Source organism: Tursiops truncatus, chromosome 1, assembly GCF_011762595.2.
Source record: "Tursiops truncatus isolate mTurTru1 chromosome 1, mTurTru1.mat.Y, whole genome shotgun sequence".
In the NCBI taxonomy this organism is placed as follows: domain Eukaryota; kingdom Metazoa; phylum Chordata; class Mammalia; order Artiodactyla; family Delphinidae; genus Tursiops; species Tursiops truncatus.
The window spans coordinates 114,718,619-114,739,101 of record NC_047034.1 but is presented as its reverse complement, the minus strand read 5'-3'; positions in this window follow the sequence as shown (position 1 = coordinate 114,739,101).

The following is a 20,483-nucleotide window of genomic DNA, read 5'->3' as shown; positions in this document are numbered from 1 at the left end:
GTTTTGCACTGCTCCTTCATCTGCTTTTTGTTTGTCTGTCTTCTCATTTTGCTTACCTTACTGTGTTTTGGATCTCCTTTTCACAGGCTGCATATTCATAGTTTCTGTTGTTTTGGGTGTCTCTCTCCAGGGACTATGTTTGGTTCAGTGGGTTGTGTAGGTTTCCTGGTGGAGGGGACTAGTGCCTGTGTTCTGGTGGATGAGGCTGCATCTTGTCTTTCTGGAGGGCAGGTCCACATCTGGTGGTGTGTTTTGGGGTGTCTGTCATCTTATTATGATTTTAGGCAGCCTCTATGCTAATGGATGGGGTTGTCTTCCTGTCTTGCTAGTTGTTTGGCATAAGGTATTCTGTACTGTAGATTGCTGGTCATTGAGTGGAGCTGGGTCTTTGTGTTGAGATGGAGATCTCTGGAAGATTTTTGCCATTTGATATTACATGGAGCTGGGAGGTGTCTGGTGGACCAATGTCCTGAACTTGGCTCTCCCACCTCAGTGGCACAGCCCTGACGCCTGGTTGGAGCACCAAGAGTCTGTCTTCCACACGGCTCAGAATAAAAATGAGAAAAAAAAGAAACAAAGAAGATAAAATAAAATAAAGTTATTAATACGAAAAATAATTGTTAAGAAAAAAATTTTAATAAAGAAAAAAAGAACACAGGACAAATGGTAAAGTAAAGCTATACAGACAAAATCACACACAGAAGCATGCACGTACACACTCACAGAAAGAGAGAAAGGGAAAAATGTATATATTGTTGCTCTCAAAGTCCACCTCCTCAATTTGGGGTGATTCGTTGTCTATTCAGGTATTCCACAGATGCAGGGTACATCAAGTTGATTGTGGAGATTTAATCCATTGTTCCTGAGGCTGCTGGAGAGATTTCCCTTTCTCTTCTTTGTTCGCACAGCTCCCGGGGTTCAGCTTTGGATTTGGACCCACCTCTGCGTGTAGGTTGCCTGAGGGCGTCTGTTACCCACACAGAGAGGACAGGTTTAAAGGAGCAGCTGATTCAGGGGCTCTGGCTCACTCAGGCCGTGGGAAGGGATGGGTACGGAGTGCGGGCCAAGCCTGCGGTGGCAGAGGCCAGGGTGACGTTGCACCAGCCTGAGGTGTGCCGTGTGTTCTCCCGGGAAAGTTGTCCCTGGATCATGGGACCCTGGCAGTGGTGGGCTGCACAGGCTCCCGGGAGGGTAGGTGAGGAGAATGACCTGTGCTTGCACACAGGCTTCTTGGTGGCGGGAGTAAAAGCCTTAGCATCTCATGCCCGTCTCTGGGGTCTGTGTTGATAGCCACAGCTCATGCCCGTTTTTGGAGCTTGTTTAAGTGGCACTCTTAATCCCCTCTCATCACGCACCCTGAAACAATGGTCTCTTGCCTCTTAGGCAGCTCCAGACTTTTTCCCAGAACCCCTCCTGGGTAGCCATGTCACACTAGCCCCCTTCAGGCTGTGTTCACACAGCCAACCCCAGTCCTCTCCCTGGGATCCGACTGAAGCCCTTGCCTCATCTCCCAGCCCCTGCCTGCCCCGGTGGGTGAGCAGACAGGTCTCTTGGGCTGGTGAGTGCTGGTCGGCACCGATCCTCTGTGTGGGAATCTCTTTGCTTTGTCCTCCACACCCCTGTTGCTGTGCTCTCCTCCGTGGCTCTGGAGCTTCCCCCCTCTGCCCCCCGCAGTCTCTGCCTACGAAGGGACTTCCTAGTGTGTGGAAACCTTTCCTCCTTCACAGCTCCCTCCCACGGTGCAGGTCCCGTCCCTATCCTTTTTTCTCTGTTTATTCTTTTTTCTTTTGCCCTACCCAGGTACGTGGGGAGTTTCTTGCCTTTTGGGAGGTCTGAGGTCTTCTGCCAGCGTTCAGTAGGTGTTCTGTAGGAGTTGTTCCACGTGTAGATGTATTTCTGATGTATTTTTGGGGAGGAAGGTCTCCACGTCTTACTCTTCCACCATCTTGAAGGTCCTCCTTAATTTTGTTTAAGACATATTGGATAGAGGCTAGAATGAGGTGGGTTTTTGTTTGGTTTTTTGTTTGTTTATTTTTTAAGTGTGGATTTATTTATATTCCTGGAATATGATACAAACCTAAAGATCTGGAAATATTTGGGTGAAATTTAAGTATATTATATCCTATTGTTACTAAGAATATTTACGTTGGAATAGATTTTAGCCATATATGCCTTTATACCTAGAAATAATATATATTTATCTTATATAAATTATATAATGTATGACATATAATATAATATTGTATACTATATGTATTCCTTTGAAATTTATAAATATTTATGTATATTTACAATTTTAATCAAATAAAATTTAGAAATATGTACATTATATCCAGAAAGGTATGTGTAGGTATAGTAAATAAATTATCATCTTTTACTAAAACCATGCATTTATTTTTCCCTAGAAGATGGTCTTTGAATCAAATATATATGCATTGACAGTGATTTCTTTTAATTCTTAGTTTTTCAATTTCATCTTTAAAATGAGAGAATGGAAACATTCTCTCTGGATTTGAACATCTTCTCTATGAGAAAAATATCAACAAGTACTAAGACAATGGGAGAAAAATAAGAAACACACCTTTGTCTTTTACAAACCTTTGTGACATTTTAAGAATCCAAAGAGGATTGTGTGCCTTGCTAAACTTGAGATTGCAAGAATTGCAAATGCTTTTAGATTTGTTTTGGCATGACATACATTTCTTTTTAGCAACTTTGACTACCCACTGAAGTCTAGACTCAAATTCTTCAACATTCATATTCACTGCCTGAGGAAAAATGCATGAGTAGAAAAGGGAATGAGAATATGGCATTTAATTATTAAATCAATACATGTGCATGACTTGCAGAAGCTAGGTACAATTTAAATCTGTTTAAAGGAAACCAGTCATCCATTCTCTGAATCTCTGAAAGTGTGCAAACATGCCTTTTGCATTTGAAGGCTTTTGAAGACAACAATTTAGTGTATAACTAATTAACTAACTAAAAATGAAAACATTTTATTTTTGTTGGGCACATTATTTGCCCTTTTTCTTTTGAACTTTTCAAACAGTATTGTAGTATGACAGACATTTTCTTTTTATGGAGTCACATAGTGGTTATAGATCTTACACAAACTCATGAAGGATGGGAGAAAAACATTAGTGGTTTTTCTTACCCTTCAGTGTGCAAAGCTGCTGTATTTGATTCTTCTTTGTCTCACCTTAAAAAGCTCAAAATTTCCTATGAGCTTTTTTAGCCACCAATAACAGCTATAATTAAAGATATCACTTTACTGTGAACCTAAAATTATGCTAGGCATTATGCTGTGTATTATACATCCATTGTCTCATTTAATATTCAAAGCAAACCTAAGAAGTCTGTATTATTAGGATACCTCTTTTGTAGATGTGGAGAAATTGTCAAAGTAATTTTCTAAGGTTGCATATCCTGTAAATATTGTTGACAGACAACAAAAAAGTGGACATGAATGTTCATTGCACCATTATTCATAATAGCTAAAACTTTACTGACCTCAAAGCTCATTCTCATAATTACCAAGCATAGGACCTTGGAGTGCTTACCACGTATGCATCCATACATCCATATTTTGGTCTCTTCTAAGGTATGGTTAAATGGAAAGGAATGTAAATTTCAATTGTAGCTGCAAAAAATGGAAGAAGTGTTCTTAATACTACATTAAAGTCAATTCAAGAAAAATATTCTTAGATAATTTTCCAGTAGACTTTATTTTTCTTGAAATGCCAGAATCACCTTTTCACATGTCTAGTGGAATTTTCCTACTTTTTTTCCTTCCATGTCCATGGTTTCAAGAGTGAGAGTAATGTAAGAAAGCTTCAGTTGTGCTCAAAACTCTCGTTCTATGTGTATTGTTCTTTGGAAACTCCATGAAAGGCTAAAGAAGAATGAATGCAGAACAAGAATGCATTTCTGTTTGATTTTGATAAGAGTCCACTCTGCTTGATCAATATACTTGAAAAACCCAGTTGACTTCTCAGGTAGCATTAGCATTTTTGATAATGTTCATCTAGTTTCTCTCTCCCATTGGGTTGAACGGAAACTATTCTGTAATATGGGCAAATATTATTTCAAAGCACATATTTGCTCAGGAATGATGAATAAATATACCATTAAGGGGGTATCTTTCTCTTTAAGCCAAATGAATGTAGAGTTGACTTAATGCAATGAAGACAATAAATTACACTTATGTTCTGAGTGATTTTTCTCAGAGAATCCCCAGGAGCTTTACAAAAATTAAAAATTCTTAACTGCAACATCAAACATCAGTTACTTTGGTTTAGATTTTAAAACAGAAATTGATTTAGCATTTTAGATCTCCAGTGGGGATTGCTTTTGCATTCATGAAAGCTGCTGTTAGAGGCAGATACACCACACAACCAGCAGCTGCTGATCTAGGCAAAGACTTTTATATTTTCCAGGAAAATACTTTTATGTTTTCCAGGAAATCACATAGATGCTTCCATAAAAACTGCAAGGCATTGACCAAACCAATCTGTGAGAGCTGAAGATGGGAATTTAAATACGTGGTTATTAGTGCTCAGAGCAGTTTGTACCAGTGTTCTGGGAGTGTCCTTATCCATCCTACTTATTTTTTATTGCTACTACTTCTATAAAGCCACAAGTGCCCAGAATACTTTGAAGATGGTGTGAAAAACAATAAAAGAATATAACAATTGCAAATTCAACCTTGTATTTATAATGTCAAGTATCTCACCTATCCTAGTCAGCTCAAAGTTAGATATGGAGCCAGATACAACAAAATATTGTAGAGGTCAGTTTCAGTATTCCTAATTTCACAGAAATAATTGCACCTGACAGTTTGAGTAGCTTTCGTGAATGCTAAAGATTTTGGGGGGTTGTTCATGAAAAATAGAAAATGTTCTCTGTCTATTCCTCAGTACAAAAATATCTTAACAAGAAATAGAAAAGAAGGCACTTAAGACACCAGAATAGGAAGAGAAAAGATAAAATAGAAGAACCAATAAACACCAAAGAGCTTGTTATTCACATTCAAATGAAGTCAATCTTTCAAGTCATTAGGAAGAGAAAAGCAAAATGCTATGAAAGTGGAAGATTTTTGGTGATGGAGTTGAATTTATTGATGTAGAATTAATATGGTATATATGTACACATTATCATCTATTTCTAAATTTATATATATATATATATATATATATATATATATATATATATATATATATACCTATAACGATGTCTTCAATTTCAACACACACACAAATGCACAGGAGAGAAAGAGAGAGGAAGATAGAAAACAAGAAGAGCAGAAACTTATAATGTGTGGTGTAGAAAGTGTTATTTTATTTAGGCCTAATCATTCATATAGGAACTAATTGGATTATAATTGCCCAAGAGAGGGACTCTAATGATTCCTAGTGTATATTTCAAAGCAAAACAAATAAAGTAAGTGATTAGTTAATGCTTGTTAAGTAAAATGGGGATAAAAATTGCTGCTTAAATTCCTGCAAATCTAGTTATTTTCACACTAAGATAAAAATTTTGGAAATGAATAGTATTTTCAATAAGTGGTGCTGGGACAACTGTACATCCACATGCAAAAGAATTAAGTCGTATACCTATCTTATGTTATATACAAAAATTTACTCAAAATACATTAAAAAACCCTAAATGTGAGAGCTAAAAGTATCAAATTCTTAAAAGAAAACATAGGTATAATTCTTCATGACCTTGGATTAGACAAGGAATTCTTAGATATGACACCAAAAGCACAAGTAACACAGGAAAAATATAAATTGGACATCATCAAATTAAATTTTAATTTAAATCAAAATTAAAATCTTGTGGTTCAAAAGGCACCTTCAAGTAAGTGAAAAGGCAATACACAGAATGGGAGAAAAATTTTGAAAATAAAACATCTGATAAGGTATCTAGAATATACAAAGGATTGCAACTCAATAATAGAAAGGCAAATATCACAATATTTAAAAATGGAAAGCATCTGAATAGACATTTCTCCAAAGCAGGTATACAGATGGCCAATAAGAAAAAAGGAAAAGGTGACAAACATTATTAGCCATCAGGGAAATGCAAATTAAAACCACAGTAAGATATCCCTTCACATTCAGGATGGATAAAATAAAAAAGACAGATGACAAGAAATGTTGTCGAAGATGTGGATAGATTCTAGCCCTCATACACTGATGGTGGAAATGCAAAATGCTGCAGCTGCTTTGCAAAACTATCTAGAAGTTTCTGAGGTTAAACATAGAGTTACCATATAACCCAGCAACCCCACTTCTAGGTATATACACAAGAGAATGAGATGGTATGTCCACATAGAAATTTGGACATGAATGTTCATAGCACAAACATTCACAATAACCAAAAATGTGGTCAAAACCCAAATGTCTATCAACTGATGAATGGGTGTATATGATGTGCTATATCCACACAATGGAATATTATTTGGCAATAAAAATGAATGAAATATTGATACATGTTGCAACATGAATGAATATTAAAATTTTAATGTCAGGTGAGAAAACCCATTACAAAAGACTGCATGTTGTATGATTCCTTTTATAAGACATTTTCAGATTAAGCAAATCTATAGAAACAAAAAGGAAATGAACATTTTTCTGATACTGGGGAAAAGTGGGGAGTAGCTGCTAGATGATGCAGGGTTTTTTTCTGGAGTGATTAAAAGGTTCTAAGTTGATTACAGTGTGTGGTTGCACAACTCTGGGAATATACTAAAAACACTGAATTGGGCACTTTAAATGTATGGTATATGAATCATATCTCAATTATGTTGTTTAAAAATAAAACAATATAAATAAGTGTTGCAGATATTCCATCAACAGTTTGAATGGTCTCTTTTGTATGAGGAAAGCAAAATCAGATGTATAGTATGGAAAGATTATAAAAAGGTATTATTCTAGGAATAGAAATGTCATTATGACAGAATTGTTCTGAGAGAAGTGTGCATATTTATCAAAAAGAAACACACTCTAAAATGTTAATCCATCCCTTCTTATTAAATAGGTTTATAATAAAACAAAACAAATACAAGAAAAAAAAAAACATTTTTGCACTGACACTAATCAACCTTAGCTAGTATTTCACAAACTTCTCATTCATCGTCAGTGGGGCTGGTCACATTATTCAGAAGACAAAAACATCTGTTACCACATGTAGAAAAAACAGTGCAAATGTCATGGTTCAAATGACTGGATCATAGGAGTTATCTTAAGATGCAATATACAGCATAGTGGGAAACCTGATGGAATTCAGTGGTCAAAGAGCAAAACCAGTTAGAAGAACACAGCAATAAAACAGATGACTGGTAAAAATTGTATAAAGTTGTAGGAAGCACAAAAACAGCAATTATAAAAGTAAGTTGTAGAGCACCACCCCCTTGACAGACCAACAGACACACACACACACACACACACACACACACACACACACACACACACACAAAGTGTAGCTGCTACTGGCAAGCTATAAAATACAATGAAGAAACGTATTTTCCAGCACACTTATATGCATGAAAGACAATAACACTATCTCATCTGCGGTATGTTATGTCATATTGCGATGTCATAGTTATTCTGGATTTGGAGAGGACTCCCTCTGCAGTTGCCTCCACAACCTGCCCCATAACACATTCTCCTGAGACACAAGAAGTACAGGAGAACTCAAATAACATTCTCCTTCGTATACAGCAATATAGTGAAAAAGAAAAAACACATTGAGAAAAGTAGAAATGGACATGTTAATAGATAATAAAGGACCACAAGAATCAGAAGGTAAGTTTATATAAGCATCAAGTATAATATAATGTAATGGGCTATGATATATTGTAATATATTGATTGCATCTGACAACTGTGGGCACTTTTATAGTTTTCAAAGCATTTCCGCCTTCTCATTAGATTCAGTCTCAACCTAGAGAGCAAAACTGAACATTTTACAAACAGAGCAAGGAAGGCTGAGAGAGGTTAAATTATGGGAGTAGGAGTGCACGCTCGTGAGGGAGGATGCCAGCGTGAAGCTAAAGCCATAGGAGGGAAACAGAGAGATGAAGTATTTTCCTAGAGCTTTTTTGCATCAGTACAAATTTGGCATCAATTCAAATAGGAATACAAACACAATCTTGCTCCAGTTCAAATCGTGTGTGTGTGTGTGTGTGTGTGTGTGTGTGTGTGTGTGTGTGTTTACTACATCATGATACATAATTCATGATTAGTAAAAAACAAAATATATAGACCTCCCAATTCCACCTATACATTTTTCCAACTTCATCAGTGGTTCCCCAGCCCAAGACACCAGCCATCATCCCTTATAATCAAAGCCTGCTTTGAACGCTTTCCTTCACCCATGCTACCTCCCATTTCAGTCTCTTTCCCAAACAGCAGAGTGTTTCCTTCAGTGTTCAGTGTGTGAGTCAATTAGCATCTCTGTTTAAAATCACCCACCACCTTCCCATCTAACTTGGAGTCAAATCCAAAGTTCTTAAAGTGACCTAAAGTTTTAACGATCAGAGTCCCTGATAATGTTGTGACCTCAGTTCCTCTCACTGGCCAGATATGGTCCCCTCCAGTCAACTAGTACTGGCCTCTGCTGTGTTCCTCTAATACATCCAGACTACTCCACCTTAGGACCTTTATAATAATCATTCCCTGTACCAAGAATTCTCTCCCTCCTTATATCCATCTAAGTTTCTCTCTCACTTCATCCCAAATGCTTTCCTGAGTGCCATACCTAAATACTAGACTAACAAAAACATCTCTCCTCTTTTTTCTCTACCTGTTGTTAATTATATTATTTATAATCATCTGAAATGATATATCGTTACTTGATCTAGTATCAATCTCCTCCACTAGAATATGAGCTCCATGAAGGCAGGGCCTTCATCTGTTTTGTTCACTACCTTAACCTCAACAACTATTAAGTTTTGAACAAAGTACAAATTAAATGAATATTTTTATTGACATAAATGGACCTATAACACTATATTATTTTCTGGTGTACAACATAAGACACGTGAAATGATCATCACCATAAGTTTAGTTAATATCCATCACCACACACAGTTACAGATTTTTTTCTTGTGATGAGAACTTGTAAGATCTCTCTTAGCAACTTTCAAATATGTAATAGAATATTATTAACTGTAGTCACTATGCTATACCTTGCATCCCTATGATTTATTTATTGTATAACAGGACATTTGTACCTTTTGGTCACCTTCACCCATTTCCTCTGCCCCTCACTCCCCACATTGGCCACTCCCAATCTGTTTTCCGTTATCTATGAGCTTGATTTTTGTTTTGTTTTTTCTAGATTCCACATAAAAGTGAGATTTTATGGTATTTGCCTTTCAACTTATTTCACTTAGTGTAATGACCTCAAGGCCCATCCATGTTGTTGAAAATGGCAAGATTTCCTTCCTTTTTATGGCCAATAATACTCTCTTGTGTATGTATATAAATGAATATTTCTTGAATGAATGAATTATAAGTATAGCAGTGATATTATGTCTGTTATTCTACCCCTCATGATAACACTTACTGATAGATACATTCAATCTCATTTTACAAGTAGACAAATGGAAGCTCAGAAAAGTTAAGTTGCATGACCAACAACCTATAGTTAACAAACTGTATAGCTCCGTTTTTGCTCAGATTTGATTCCTATATCCTTGCTACCTGTTTTAAGGTTATTTAAGCCCTGAGGTTCCCTGGTGGTTCCCCATAGGCTGCCCTTATCATTAAGGGAAGACCTGCTAGGGTTCCAGGTCCCATGGCCCCCATTTCAATCACGTGTCTGATGCATGTTTGTTTTGTATATTGGAGTTTCATGTAAGATTTCATTTGGCATACTTTTTAAAGATACTTGTTCAATGAACTGCTAAAAAAGACTGTGTTGTAAATCACATTATATAATGTGTAGTATATAAACATATATGAATGAATGATTTAGTAGATAATTGTCATATTTATTTAGTACCTATGATGAGGTAAAGAATAATTCTGTTGTATTTTTTCCCCCAGGGAATATTTGTTTTGCAAAACACTGCTCTTGGTGCTACAGGATGTGCAAAATTGAATAAAACATGCTTCCTTTCTTGAGTGCTTATATATGAAATAAAAATGTAAAAAGAAGCATTAGATATAGCATTTACATTTTGTGATACGTCTCAGAACAATTTAATTTGAAATCAGGATGTGGAACTCTTAATGTCCTAGAGCACAGTCCTTTGAGGATTTTCAAAGGTGAAATATCTATGTATAATCAGTAAATGAAGGCTAATATTTATATTCAGATATCCACATTCTGTCACTTAGAACCTGCTGATTCATACTTCACAGATACTTGTAAGAAGCTTATCTTTTTTTCTTCCCTCTCTCTTCTTTCTTTCTTTTTTTAAAGGTTTTTATTGCATTTGTTACAATACTGCTTCTGTTTTATGTGTTAGATTTTTGGCCGCAAGGCATGTGGGATCTTAGCTCCCAACCAGGGATCGAACCCACACCCACTGCTGTGGAAGGTGAAATCTTAACCACTGGACTGCCATGAAAGTCCCCTTTCTTCCTTCCTCCCTCCCTCCCTTCCTTCCTTCCTTCCTTTTTTTTTTTTATAGCGTTCAGTATATTAGAAGGATTACATTGAAAGTGGAGAGAAGACAGATAAATTAAATGCCTACATAATGCCATACAAGTAACATATGACAGCTGATACCCTGATAGTGAGAAAACTGAAAAAAACCTTGACAAACTAGCAAAAGTACCATAAAACATAGTTTCTTCTAATCATATTGTGTAACAAAATTCATATACATCTCTACTTGCATATAGGAAGTCAACAGTTAAATGAATAAGGTTTACTAAGTGTAGAAACTTAAACAGGAAATCTCAAGACTTAACTATTTTTCTTACAAATATGGGTGTGATGTGCCATAATTTTGTGGGTGTGTGTGAGTGTGTATATTCTACTAATAAATTAAACCTTTCAAAGTAAATATTTCAAATCTATCAAATAGTTTATTTGATAAATTAAGTAGTTTATTATAAAGAGATAAACTGTAGAGCACTTCAATATAATTCTTTAATGTTTTATTGTGTTGCTTTTATTTTCATGTTTTCTGGGTAGTGCTATAAAATAATGGCCTAGTTAAGGTAATTAATGTTGAATTACAGTGGAAATCCAATTGAATTACCTGTGACATTCACATTAATACTAAATGAGTTCACTGGGATTAATGCTGTTAAATAGTTACCAGAGGAATTAATATTGATTAGACAATTATTTTAAACTGTTACTGTTTATTTCAATTTATACCGACTTATTTTTTCTTGAGTAAACCTTTCTTTATTGGCAGCTGTGTAATCACCCAGGAAGCCAGAATTGGAAGCACAAAGTTGTGTTTTGTTTTCTTACATTTAAAATGGCAAAATGTGAAACATTCTCTTACTCTACCCTCTTTGGTAGTGTTTCCCAACATCCATGGTTTAGAACAAGTTCTAAACCATTGCTTAGAACTTGCCCCAGATGCTGTATGCCCCTGAATCTTCTGTGTGGTTGCTTAAGTCTTACTTGTTCTTTAGGGCCTGTCTTAAGTCCCATCACCTACATGATGCTTTCTCTAGCTCCTCAGCTAAACTTAACATCATCCAGCACTTTACAAGTGCCAGAGCACTTGCATATAGTTTGAGATTTGGAATAGAATAGCCTAATAGCTGTTCACATTTTCATATGCACTTATATAAATACATCACACATAAATATTTTCACCAATAGGAGTTTTTACAGAGATGGTATACTAATATACCAATTGTAAAACAATCTGTAATTATACTACATCGGCATGTTCAGATCAGTCCTCTTATATTGTGGAAAATAATAGTAATTACTTTTGCTCTTAGCAAGACCTGAGTGGAGCTGTACCATGAGAGTTTGGAGAGTGACAATCGATGCAGGCTCCATGCTCTGGATCTCTGAACAGAAAACTGGAGGCCCAAGAGCATATCTTTGAACCTTAAAAGGTTTTGTGAAAATGTATAATAAATAAGGTTCTCAGGTAGTTACAGGGGTATTTTTCAGATATTTTGGAAAATAAAATAAAATAAATTACTGGGAATGCAACTGTAAAACATGGGATATTTTTTATTCAGAAACATCTGGTTATCATATGTTAGCAGAAATTCCTCTTTTTAATAAAACCTGTGAGTGAGTTTTGTCAATGGTGATATCAGGGAAATGTTTCTTCAACAAGAGAAGAACATTCAGGAAAGGATTACCTGCTTTATTAGTCAAGGTTCTCCAGAAAAACAAACAAACAAACAAGTAAATTATATGTGTGTGTGTGTGTGTGTGTGTGTGTGTGTGTGTGTGTGTGTTTAGATACAGAGAGAGAGAGAGGAAGAGAGAGAGAGAGAGATTATTTTAAGGAACTGGTTCATGTGATTGTAGGGAATAACAAAGTCCAAAAAACTTTAGCTCATGCCTGCAGGCAGGAGTTTATGCTGCAGTCTCCAGCAGAAATTCTTTTTCTCCAGGAAATTTCAGTGTTTAGTCTAAAGGCCTTCAACTGATTGAGTGACACCCATTCATGTTATCAAGGATCATCACCTTTACTTAAAGTCAATTGACTGTAGATCCTAACCACATCTACATTGTGTCTTCACAGCAACATCTGGAGCAGTGTTTAATTGAATAACTAAATACTGTAGCCTAGCCAAGTTGACACATAAAACTAATCATCACGTATGCAATGGGAATACATGTTTCGTGTAGAAGACTCTTTCTTCCTTTTTCTTTATTTTTCTTAATATAATTACTGAGTTTTAGATTATTTTCCAGTGCTTTCTTTTCTTTTTGTAACATCTTTATTAGAGTATAATTGCTTTACAATGGTATGTTAGTTTCTGCTTTATAGCAACGAGAATCAGCTATACATACACATATATCCCCATGTCTCTTCCCTCTTGCATCTCCCTCCCTCCCACCTTCCCTATCCCATCCCTCTAGGTGGCCAAAAAGCACCAAGCTGGTCTCCCTGTGCTATGTGGCTGCTTCCCACCAGCTATCTACTTTACGTTTGGTAGTGTATAAATGTCCATCCCACTCTCTCACTTTGTCCCAGCTTAACCTTCCTCTTCCCAGTATCCTCAAGTCCATTCTCTAGTAGGTCTGTGTCTTTATTCCCATACTGCCCCTATGTTCTTCATAACCAATTTTTTTTTTAGATTCCATATATATGTGTTAGCATACAGTATTTGTTTTTTCTCTTTCTGACTTCATTCTGTACGACAGACTCTAGGTCCATCCACCTCACTACAAATAACTCAATTTCATTTATTTTATGGCTGAGTAATATTCCATTATATATATACACCACATCTTCTTTATCCATTCATCTGTTGAGGGACACTTAGGTTGTTTCCATGTCCTGGCTATTGTAAACAGAGCTGCAATGAACATTGTGGTACATGACTCTTTTTGAATTATGGTTTTCTCAGGGTATATGCCTAGTAGTGGGATTGATGGGTCGTATGGTAGTTCTATTTTTAGTTTTTTAAGGAACCTCCATAGTGTTCTCCATAGTGGCAGGATCAATTTACATTCCCACCAACAGTGCAAGAGGGTTCCCTTTTCTCCACACCCTCTCCAGCATTTATTCTTTGTAGATTTTTTGATTATGGCCATTCTGACTGGTGTGAGGTTATACCTCATTGTAGTTTTGATTTGCATTTCTCTAATGATTAATGATGTTGAGCATTCTTTCATGTGTTTGTTGGCAATCTGTATATCTTCTTTGGAGAGATGTCTATTTAGGTGTTCTGACCATTTTTGGATTGGGTTTTTTTTTTTTTTTTTTTTTTTTATTTAGCTGCATGAGCTGCTTGTAAATTTTGCAGATTAATCCTTTGCCAGTTGCTTCATTTGCAAATGTTTTCTCCCATTCTGAGGGTTGCCTTTTCGTCTTGTGGTTTCCTTTGCTGTGCAAACATTTTTAAATTTCATTAGATCCCATTTGTTTATTTTTATTTCCATTTCTCTAGGAGGAGGGTCAAAAAGTATCTTGCTGTGATGTATGTCATAGAGTGTTCTGCCTATGTTTTCCTCTAAGAGTTTTATAGTGTCTGGCCTTACATTTAGGTCTCTAATCCATTTTGAGTTTTTTATTGTGGATGGTGTTAGGAGTGTTCTAATTTCATTCTTTTACTTGTAGCTGTCCAGTTTAGCCAGCACCACTTACTGAAGAGGCTGTCTTTTCTCCATTGTATATTCTTGCCTCCTTTATCAAAGATAAGGTGATCATATGTGCCTGGGTTTATCTCTGGGCTTTCTATCCTATTCCATTGATCTAAATTTCTGCTTTTACCATACTGTCTTCATTACTGTAGCTTTGTATTATAGTCTGAAGTCAGGGAGCTTGATTCCTCTAGCTCCGATTTTCTTTCTCAAGATTGCTTTGGCTATTCGGGGTCTTTTGTGTTTCCATATAAATTGCAAAATTCTTTGCTCTAGTTCTGTGAAAATTTCCAGTAGTAGTTTGATAGGGATGACATTGAATCTTTAGATTGCTTTGGGTAGTATAGTCATTTTCACAATGTTGATTCTCACAATCCAAGGACATGGTTTGTCTTTCCATCTGTTTATATCATCTTTAATTTCTTTCATCAGTGTTTTATAGGTTTCAGCATACAGGCCTTTTGTCTCCTTAGGTAGGTTTATTCCTAGGTATTTTATTCTTTTGGTTGCAATTATAAATGGAGGTGTTTCCTTAATTTCTCTTTCAGATTGTTCATCATTAGTGTATAGGAATGCCAGAGATTTCTGTGCATTAAATTTGTTTCCTGCTACTTTACCAAATTCATTGATTAGCTCTAGTAGTTTTCTGGTAGTATATTTAGGACTCTCTATGTATAGTATCATGTCATCTGTAAACAGTGACAGCTTTACATCTTCTTTTCCAATTTGGATTCACTTTATTTCTTTTTGTTCTCTGATTGCTGTGGCTAAAACTTCCAAAACAATGTTGAATAATAGTGGTGAGAGTGGGCAATCTTGTCTTGTTCCTGTTCTTAGTGGAAATGGTTTCAGTTTTTCACCATTGAGGATGATGTTGGCTGTGGGTTTTTCATATATGGCCTTTATTATGTTGAGGTATGTTCCCTCTATGCCTACTTTTAGGATTTTTATCATAAATGGGTGTTGAATTTTGGTGAAAACTTTTTCTGCATCTATTGAGATGATCATATGTTTTTTTCTCCTTCAATTTGTTTATATGGTTTATCGCATTGATTGATTTGTGTATATTGAAGAATCCTTGCATCCCTGGGATAAACCCCACTTGATCATGCTGTATGATCCTTTTAATGTGCTGTTGGATTCTGTTTGGTAGTATTTTGTTGAGCATTTTTGCATCCATAGTCGTCAGTGTTATTGGTCTGTAGTTTTCTTTCTCTGTGACTTCTTTGTCTGTTTTTGATACCAGGGTGATGGTGACATTGTAGAATGAGTTTGAGACTGTTCCTCTCTCTGCTTTATTTTGAAAGAGTTGAGAAGGATAGGTGTTAGCTCTTCTCTCAGTGTTTTACAGAATTTGCATGTGAAGCCATCTTGTCCTGGGGTTTTTTTGTTGGAAGATTTTTAATCACAGTTTCAATTTCAGTGCTTGTGATTGGTCTGTTTATATTTTCTATTTCTTCCTGGTTCAGTGTTGGGAGGTTATGCTTTTCTAAGAATTTGTCCATTTCTTCCAGGTAGTCAATTTTATTGGCATATAGTTGCTTGTAGTATTCTCTCATGAGGCTCTGTATTTCTGCAGTGTCAGTTGTTACTTCCCCTTTTTCACTGCTGGTTCTATTGATTTGAGTCTTCTCCCTTTTTTCCTTTATGAGTCTGACTAATGTTCTATCCATTTTGTTTATCTTCTCAAAGAACCAGCTTTTAGCTTTATTGATCTTTGCTATTGTTTCCTTAATTTCTTTTTCATTTATTTCTGTTGTGGTCTTTATGATTTCTTTCCTTCTGCTAACTTTGGGTTTTTTGTTGTTGTTGTTGTTCTTCTTCTTCTTTCTGTAATTGCTTTAGGTGTAAGGTCAGGTTGTTTATTTGAGATGTTTCTTGTTCCTTAATGTAGGATTATATAGCTATAAACTTCACTCTTAGAAATGCTTTAACTGCATCCGATAGGTTTTGGGTTGTCATGTTTTAATTGTCATTTGTTTCTAGGTATTTTTTTATTTCCTCCTTGATTTTTTCAGTGATCTCTTGGTTATTAAGTATTGTGTTGTTTAGCCTCTATGTGTTTGTATTTTTTACACATTTTTTCCTGTAGTTGATATCTAATGTCATAGTTTTGTGGTCAGAAAATATACTTGATATGATTTCAATTTTCTTAAATTTATCAAGGCTCGATTTGTGACACAAGATATGATCTATCCTGGAGAATGTTCCATAAGCAGTTGAGAAGAAAGTGTATTCTGTTGTTTTTGGATGGAATGTCCTTTAAATATCAATTAAGTCCATCTTGTTTAATGTATCATTTAAAGCTTGTGTTTCCTTATTTATTTTTATTTTGGATGATATTTCCATTGGTGAAAGTGGGTTGTTAAAGTCCCCTACTATGATTGTGTTATTGTAGGTTTCCCCTTTTAAGGCTGTTAGCATTTGCCTTATGTATTGAGGTGCTACTATGTTGGTTGCATAAATATTTATAATTATCTTCTTCTTGGATTGGTCCCTTGATCATTATGTAGTGTCTTTCTTTGTCTTTTGTAAGAGTCTTTGTTTTAAAGTCTATTTTGTCTGATATGAGAATTGCTATGCCAGCTTTCTTTTGATTTCCATTTTCATGGAATATCTTTTACTATCCCCTCACTTTCAGTCTGTATGTGTCCCTAGGTCTGAAGTGGGTCTCTTGTATACAGTATATATACAGTCTTGTTTTTGTGTCCCTTCAGCCAGTCTATGTCTTTTGGTGGGAGCATTTAATCCATTTACATTTAAGGTAATTATCCATATGTATGTTCCTATTACAATTTCCTAATTGTTTTGTATTTGTTATTTCATGTCTTTTCCTTCTCTTGTGTTTTCTTCCTAGAGAAGTTCCTTTAGCATTTGTTGTAAGGCTGGATTGGTGGTGCTGAATTCTCTTAGCTTTTGCTTGTCTGTAAAGGTTTTAATTTCTCCATTGAATCTGAATGTGATCCTTGGTGGGTAGAGTAATCTTGGTTGTAGGTTTTTCCCTTTTGTCACTTTAATTATGTCCTGCCACTCCCTTCTGGCTTGCAGAATTTCTGCTGAAAGATCAGCTGTTAACCTGATAGGGATTCCCTGTATGTTATTTGTTGTTTTTCTCTTGTTGCTTTTAATATTTTTTCTTTGTATTGAATTTTTGATAGTTTGATTAATACGTGTCTTGGCGTGTTTTTCCTTGGATTTATCCTGTATGGGACTCTTTGTGCTTCGTGGACCTGATTAACTATTTTCTTTCCCATATTAGGGAAGTTTTCAACTATAATCTCTTCAAATATTTTCTCAGTCCCTTTCTTTTTCTCTTCTTCTTCTGGGACCATTATAATTCAAATGCATTTAATATTGTCCTAGAGGTCTCTGAGACTGTCCTCAATTCTTTTCATTCTTTTTTCTTTATTCTGCTCTGCAGTAGTTATTTCCTCTATTTTATCTTCCAGGTCACTTATCTGTTCTTCTGCCTCAGTTATTCTGCTATTGATTCCCTCTAGAGAATTTTTAATTTCATTTATCGTGTTGTTCATCATTGTTTGTTTGCTCTTTAGTTCTTCTCAGTCCTTGTTAGACATTTCTTGTATTTTCTCCATTCTATTTCCAACATTTTGGATCATCATTACTATCATTTCTCTGAATTGTTTTTCAGGTAGATTGCCTATTTCCTCTTCATTTGTTTGTTCTGGTGGGTTTTTACCTTGCTCCCTCATCTGCTGTGTATTTCTGTGTCTTCTCATTTTGCTTAACTTACTGTGTTTGGGGTCTCGTTTTCGCAGACTACAGGTTCGTAGTTCCCATTGTTTTTGGTGTCTGCCCTCAGTGGCTAAGGTTGGTTCAGTGTGTTGTGTAGGCTTCCTGGTAGAGGGGACTAGTGCCTGTGTTCTGGAGGATGAGGTTGGATCTTGTCTTTCTTGTCAGCAGACCATGTCTGGTCATGTGTTTTGGGGTGTCTGTGACCTTATTATTAATTTAGGCAGCCTCTCTGATAATGGGTGGGGTTGTGTTCCTGTCTTGCTAGTTGTTTGGCCTACGGTGCCCAGCAAGTGTAGCTTGCTGGTCGTTGAGTGGAGCTGTGCCTTGGCATTGGGATGGAGATCTCTGGGTGATTTTTACTCTTTGATATTACGTGGAGCTGGGAGGTCTCTGGTGGGCCAATATCCTGAACTCGGCTCTCCCACCTCAGAGGCCCAGGTCTGACACTTGGCCAGAGTGCCAAGACCGTATCATCCCACACAGCTCAGAATAAAAGTGAGAAAAAGAAAAAAAGCAAGAGAAAAGTATATATATATATATATATATATATATATATAAAATAAAATAAAAAGATATTGAAATGAAAAATAAAAAATAAAATAAATTTTAAAGAAAGTAATAAAAAGAGAGAAAGAAAGAAAGAAAGAAGAGAGCAACCAAACCAAATCCACCAATGGTAACAAGCACTAAAAACTATATTAAAAAAAAAAAAGCTGAAAGACAGAACCCTAGGACAAATGGTAGAGGAAAGCTATACAGACAAAATCAAACACAGAAGCATATAGATACACACTCACAAAAAGAGAAAAAGGAAAATATATATATATATATATATATATATATCATTGCTCCCAAAGTCCACCATCTCAGTTTGGGATGACTCGTTTCCTATTTGGGTATTCCAGAGTTTCTGGGTACATCAAACTGATTGTGGAGATTTATTCCACCGCTCCTGAGGCTGCTGGGAGAGATTTCTCTTTCTCTTCTTTGTTCCCACAGCTCCTGAGTTTCAGTTTAGGATTTGGCCCTGCCTCTGCATATAGGTCGCCTGAGAGCATCTGTTCCTGCTCAGACAGGACGGGGTTAAAGGAGCAGCTGATTCGGGGGCTCTGGCTTACTCAGGCCAAGGGGAGGGAGGGGTACGGATGTGGGGCAAGCCTGCAGCATGATACTGCACCAGCCTGAGGCACGCCTTGTGTTGTCCTGGGGAAGCTGTCCCTGGATCACAAGACCCTGGCAGTGGCAGGCTGCACAGGCTCCCAGGAGGGTAGGTGAGGAGAATGACCTGTGCTTGCACACAGGCTTCTTGGTGGCGGGAGTAGAAGCCTTAGCATCTCATGCTCGTCTCTGGGGTCTGTGCTGATAGCCATGGCTCATGCCCGTTTTTGGAGCTTGTTTAAGTGGCATTCTTAATCCCCTCTCATCATGCACCCCGAAACAATGGCCTCTTGCCTCTTAGGCAGCTCCAGACTTTTTCCCAGAACCCCTCCTGGGTAGCCATGGCACATTAGCCCCCTTCAGGCTGTGTTCACACAGTCAACCCTGGTCCTCTCCCTGGGATCCGACTGAAGCCCTTGCCTCAGCTCCCAGCCCCTGCCTGCCCTGGTGGGTGAGCAGACAGGTCTCTTGGGCTGGTGAGTGCTGGTCAGCACCGATCCTCTGTGTGGGAATCTCTTTGCTTTGCCCTCCACACCCCTGTTGCTGTGCTCTCCTCCGTGGCTCTGGAGCTTTCCCCTCCGCCACCCGCTGTCTCTGCCCACAAAGGGACTTCCTAGTGTGTGGAAACCTTTCCTCCTTCACAGCTCCCTCCCACTAGTGCAGGTCCCATCCCTATCCTTTTGTCTCTGTTTATTCTTTTTTCTTTTGCCCTGCACAGGTACGTGGGAGGTCCTTTTGGGAGGTCTGAGGTCTTCTGCCAGCGTTCAGTAGGTGTTCTGTAGGAGTTGTTCCACGTGTAGATGTATTTCTGATGTATCTGTGGGGAGGAAGGTGATCTCCACGTATTACTCTTCTGCCATCTTGAACACCCAAAATCGCTCTTTTTTTTTAATTAGATCTTGATTGTGACAACTTTGCTTTTGCAAACTGGGATACTTTTTATTAGCCACAGATATCCCTATCTATCTATCTATCTAAACTTCCAAAAGAGTTCTTTGTCTTTCTTAACACCCTCCTTTCTCCCTATGTTCAGAAATTCCTTGATATTTCTGCTGTCAGTAGTGATCTCATTTGTTACAACTATTGTAAAGTAAAGAGAAATCAGTTTAACTTCTTTACATCACTAACATCATGAGAAGAACTGATGATAATGGATGATAGATATAATGATCAAATAATGAATAATTTGTATCAGAAACAAATGACATTCTAATGTTATGAACATAAAAATAGTTTTCAATGCCTAAGATAATTAATACTGACAATTAATTGCTCCCTTTTAAAATCATATTTGGGGCTTCAGATATT